Source organism: Bubalus kerabau, chromosome 9 (assembly GCF_029407905.1).
Source record: "Bubalus kerabau isolate K-KA32 ecotype Philippines breed swamp buffalo chromosome 9, PCC_UOA_SB_1v2, whole genome shotgun sequence".
Classification (NCBI taxonomy): domain Eukaryota; kingdom Metazoa; phylum Chordata; class Mammalia; order Artiodactyla; family Bovidae; genus Bubalus; species Bubalus kerabau.
In genome coordinates this window covers 67,278,533-67,283,572 of record NC_073632.1, presented here as the reverse complement: position 1 = coordinate 67,283,572, position 5,040 = coordinate 67,278,533, and the positions used below count along the sequence as shown (strand labels likewise).

The following is a 5,040-nucleotide window of genomic DNA, read 5'->3' as shown; positions in this document are numbered from 1 at the left end:
TTAGTTTTGCCAAATATCAAAACGATTCCGCCACAGGTATACATGTGTTCCCTGTTGAACAAATTAGTTTTTGTTATTTAGCATACTACTGTGATAAAATAAAAAGTTCCTTGATACTGAACCCTCTAAAATCCTAGGATAATAACTACTTGGAATTGGTATTTTTTTTTAATACCCCCTGGATTGTCTTTGCTAATATTTTACAATACTTAGTATTTTTATTTCTATATTCATAGGTAAAATTGGTCTATGATTTTAATTTTCATATTAACTTTATTAGACTTTGGTATCAGGGATATATATTCACTCCATTGAATAATGTGAGTGTTTTTCTTTTCCTCAATACAGTAACTGTTTATATTCAGCATGGGAATTCTTTGCTCCTTGAACGTTTGAAGTAATTCCCTGGTTAATGGGCTGAAGCCTTTTATAGGGGATGTTCTTTAATAACTCGATCAATAATTTCACCAGCATTGCTCTTGTCAGGTTCTCTTTCTATTGTTAAGTCAGTTTTGGTAATTTATGTTTTTCTTCCAGAAAATTGTCTGTTTTGCTGAGATTGCTTAATTTATTTGCTTATAATTATCCATGGTGTACTTTATAATTTTCAAATATTTTCTGTCACTTTTTAATATTTATTTTCTCTAATTGTGCCATTTTTGCCTTTCATTTTTTTAGAACTAAGCTTGAATTTATTAACTCTACTATGTTTCTTTTTTTAATTTCTGATTTTATTCGGATTATGTCTTGCCTTTCAACTTCTGCTCCTGGTCCATGTGAGACAGGCTGCTGAGATGAGCGTGAACCAGGCTGCGGAGAACAACCTTCTGACTTCGAACCAACAGAAAGAACTAGAGGATTTGCCAAAAGACTACCCCTTGAGCACCAGTGAAGATGAAGGGGACAAAGATGGAGAAAGAAAGTATCAGAAACTTCTGGAATCAATCAATTCACTTAATGGAAAGGATAGGCAGAAATTGGCTGAGAGGTCTGAGGCTAGTCTGAAGGTGTCAGAGTTCAGTGTAAGTTCTGAAGGATCAGGAGAAAACCTGGTCCTTTCAGATCTGCTTGAGCCTGTTAAAACTTCATCCTCATTGGCGGCTGTGAAAAAGCAGCTGAATCGAGTGAAATTGAAGAAGACTGGAGTTACCACTTCACAGAGAAGAGACTGAGCGGATCCACGGAGAAGTGGCATTCAATAAAAGCTCCCAAATCCTCTCCAAATGGGATCCTGTCGTTCTGAAGAACTGGCAAGCAGAGCAGCTGGTTTTTCCCCTGAGCAAGCCCCAATCAGCCTTTGCTTCCATCGAACACGTGGTCAGTGGCTCGAAGGCAGGAACTACCTTGGAGCAGGAGATTTTAAATCTTCTCCATAAGAACAAGCAGCTCGTGACAGACCCTTTACTGACTCCCATGGAAAAGGCCTCTCTCAAAGCTATGAGCCTGGAAGAGGTAAAGATGCACCGAGCAGAGCTTCAAAGGGCCCGGGCCCTGCAATCCTACTATGAGGCCAGGGCTCGAAGAAAGAAGAGAATCAAAAGCAAAAAGTATCACAGAATTCTGAAGAAAGGAAAGGCCAAGCAAGCCTTAAAAGATTTTGAGAAGCTGCAGAAGGTCAGTTCTGGTGCAGCACTAGAAGAACTAGAAAAACTTGGCAAGGCCAGAATGATGGAGCGAATGAGCCTTAAGCACCAGAACAGTGGGAAATGGGCAAAATCAAAGGCAATTATGGCCAAATATGACCTGGAGTCTCACCAGGCTATACAGGAACAGCTGGCCAGGAACAAAGAGCCGACGCATAAGGTCCAGGCGGCCTCTGAGAGTGAGGAAGAGGAGGAAGGCCAGGAGGAAGAGTAAGAACCTCTTGTCCCTGACATGGTGAATGGGGTGCAGATAAAGGCAAATGGACTGAATCCCTGCATGTTCCAGAATCACTTCATTGATGCCAAAGAGGCTGAGGTCCAGAAAGACCTGGAGGATCCTGCTGAGCTTGAAGCCCAGGAGACTTCTGAAAGTGAGGAAGAAAGAGCAGTGGTGGAGGAAGAAAGTCTCTTGAAAGAATTTGAGGAAAGGCGATCACTTAGAAGTCTGAGCTCAACCACACGGCAGAGCCAGTGCACAGACGTGTAACAAAGGATCCTAGCAGCCAGGAGGTACTGTCCGAATTGAGGGCACTGTCTCAGAAACTCATCACGGAGAACCATCAGTCAGGGAAGCAAGGACTGAGTTCAGCGAGGACAGCTCAGAGAGAGGAACCTGCCAGGGAGGAAGAGAAGCCCATGTTGCTGCAGAGGCCAAAGAGAGCTTGGACTCTGGACGAGCTGGAGGAGCTGGGCAGAGAAGGGTGTGTTGAAAACAAGGAGCTTCCCAGAACTGCAGTGGAAGGGCTGCAGTTGGAGAAGAATCTAAGTAATCATATTGGCACCCGCAAGGAGAAGAAAAGGAAGGAGCAAATGATTGATCTCGAGAACCTCCTAACCACAAAATCGCCTTCTGTGAAGTCCTAGGTAGTTCCCATGACTGTACAGGAGTTGGAAGATGAAGAAGAGAGAGCTCAAGGAAGGAAGAGAGAGCTAAAGGAAGCTTTTTCTGGGGATGATGTCATCAGAGACTTCTTGAAAGAAAAGAGGGAAGCCGTGGAGGCGAGTAAGCCAAAAGACCTGGACCTGACTCTGCCTGGCTGGGGCAAGTGGGGTGGTATGGGCCTGAAGCCCAGTGCCAAGAAGAGATGCCGGTTTCTCATTAAAGCCCCTGAGGGTCCTCTGAGGAAAGACAAGAATCTGCCAAACGTGATTATCAATGAGAAGCGGAACAGCCATGCAGCAGCTCATCAGGGGCAGGTGCTTCCACATCCATTCACACACCATCAACAATTTGAAAGGACCATCCAGACCCCCATAGGATCTACATGGAACACCCAGAGGGCCTTCCAAAAGCTGACCATGCCCAAGGTTGTCACCAAGCCAGGCCATATCATTAAGCCTATCAATGCAGAGGATGTGGGCTGCTGGTCTTCCTCAGGGCCGGACCTCTGTCGTACAGAGGAATCCAAAACAACTCTCTATACGTCACAAAAAACATCTGGAGAATAACTGTGTGGATTGAATTGCTGAAGCAGTGACACTTTGGTGCCGGGAACCAATAGCCCCGACTGTTCCTCCACTGGCCTGGTTTTACTTGGAGCTGCAAGATGATTCCAAAACAAGCTTAGCACACCATGGGTGTAGTTAAGCCACATTTTAGAAATAAAGGCATTTTTATCTATTTGAAAGAAAAAAAGGATTATGTCTTTCTGTTTTCCGAAGCTCCTTGTGTTTTCTTTTCCCTAAATTGATAGCTTGATTATATTTTCCCTTTCTCTTTAACTTCATAAATAATAAGAACCCTTGACTATAAATTTGCCTATGAGTAGATCCATAAAGCTTAATATGTTTTATTACCATTTTGTTATAGCTAAATAAGCTTTAATTGTACTACTAGCTGGCCTATTGAAGATCTCAGGAAAAATGCTCTAAATGGGCCTGAGGTTTGTGGCTCTGTCGTGCATTCTTTTTCATTTCAATTGCTAGGTCTCATAGGCTAAGACAACCGCTCAGAAGCAAGGTCTACTAAAGTCACTGTGCCTCATCCACAAGTTTGATCTCTTATCTGCTCAGTGAGAGGAGACATGCTCCTGCCTTCAGAGTGTCTGCTTGAAACCACCTTAAATTTATTTAATAGCCATTAATAAGTAAATTATTATGTGTGTGCTAAGTCATTTCCGTTATGTCTGACTCTTTGTAACCCACCAGGCTCCTCTGTCCATGGGATTCTCCAGGCAAAAATACTGGGGTGGGTTGCCACACCCTCCTGTAAGGGGATCTTCCTGACCCAGGGAGTGAATCTAAGTCTCTTAAGTCTCCTGCACTGGCAGTTAGGTTCTTTACCACTAATGCCACCTGGGAAGCCCAAATTACTGTATACCAACATCATTTCCCACTCCAGTATTCCTGCTTGGAAAATCCCAAGGACAGAGGAACCTGGCGGGCTACTGTCCATGGGGTCACAAGAGTAGGACATGACTTAGTGACTAAACCAAGCATCATTTTGGGGGGCTTCCCTGGTGGCTCAGATAGTAAAGAATCTGCCTGCAATGCAGAAGACCTGGGTTCAATTCCTGAGTTGGGAAGATCCCTTGGAGAAGGGAATGACAACCCATTCCAGTATTCTTGCCTGGGGAATTCCATGGACAGAGGAGCCTGGCAGGTTACAGTCCATGGGTTGAAAAGAGTCGAACAAAACTAAGTGACTAAGCACAGCTCACAAGGATCATTTTGGGCTTCCCAGTTGGCGCTAGTGTAAAGAACCTGCCTGCCAAGGCAGTATACCTAAGAGACACTAGTTTGATCCCTGGGTAGGGATGATCCTCTGGAGGAGGGAATGGCAACCCATTCCAGTATTCTTGCCTGGAGAATCCCATGGACAAAGAATCCTGGCAGTCTATAGTCCATGGGGTTGTAAAGAGTCAGACATGACTGATATGCCTTAGCACCTGCATGACAAGCATCATTTTAAGCATTTTGTGAATATTAGTCCAATTAATCTCAAAAGAACCTTGTGCAATAGGTATTAATCATCCCCTTCACAGATGGGGAAACTAAGGCACAGAGAGCCAGGACTTGAACCCAGTAGGTCTGGCTCCCGAGGCTGCAGTCTGAACCGCTAGGTTAAACTATTCTTCTCTTGAAATTCTGCCTGCTTATTCCTGCCATACAAATACCTCTGTAAGTAAGTTAGAGAAAAATGTCTCCCTCTATATTCAATTTAAGATTTTTAAAAAGGTTATAACTCCATGTCACTATGGACTACAATATCTGTTAGCTTGTAGGTACAGTCAGAGGACTGAGGGAAAAAGTTTTCTCTCCTCAGAGGAGTCAGAACACACCTGTCTTATTCTACTCCTCACTGGAATTGCCTCCAGATCATGTCCCCCGCAGTGTGCTTGCCCGGAGAAGCCCATGAACGGGGGAGCCTGATGGGCTGCCGTCTATGGGGTCGCAC

At 44.2% G+C, this 5,040-nt stretch overlaps 1 pseudogene; it reads left to right on the top strand.

Moving 5' to 3' along the window:
• The first annotated feature begins 750 nt into the window (after window positions 1-750).
• On the top strand, window positions 751-3,279 carry LOC129619944 (U3 small nucleolar RNA-associated protein 14 homolog A-like; annotated as a pseudogene).
• Window positions 3,280-5,040: the final 1,761 nt, after the last annotated feature.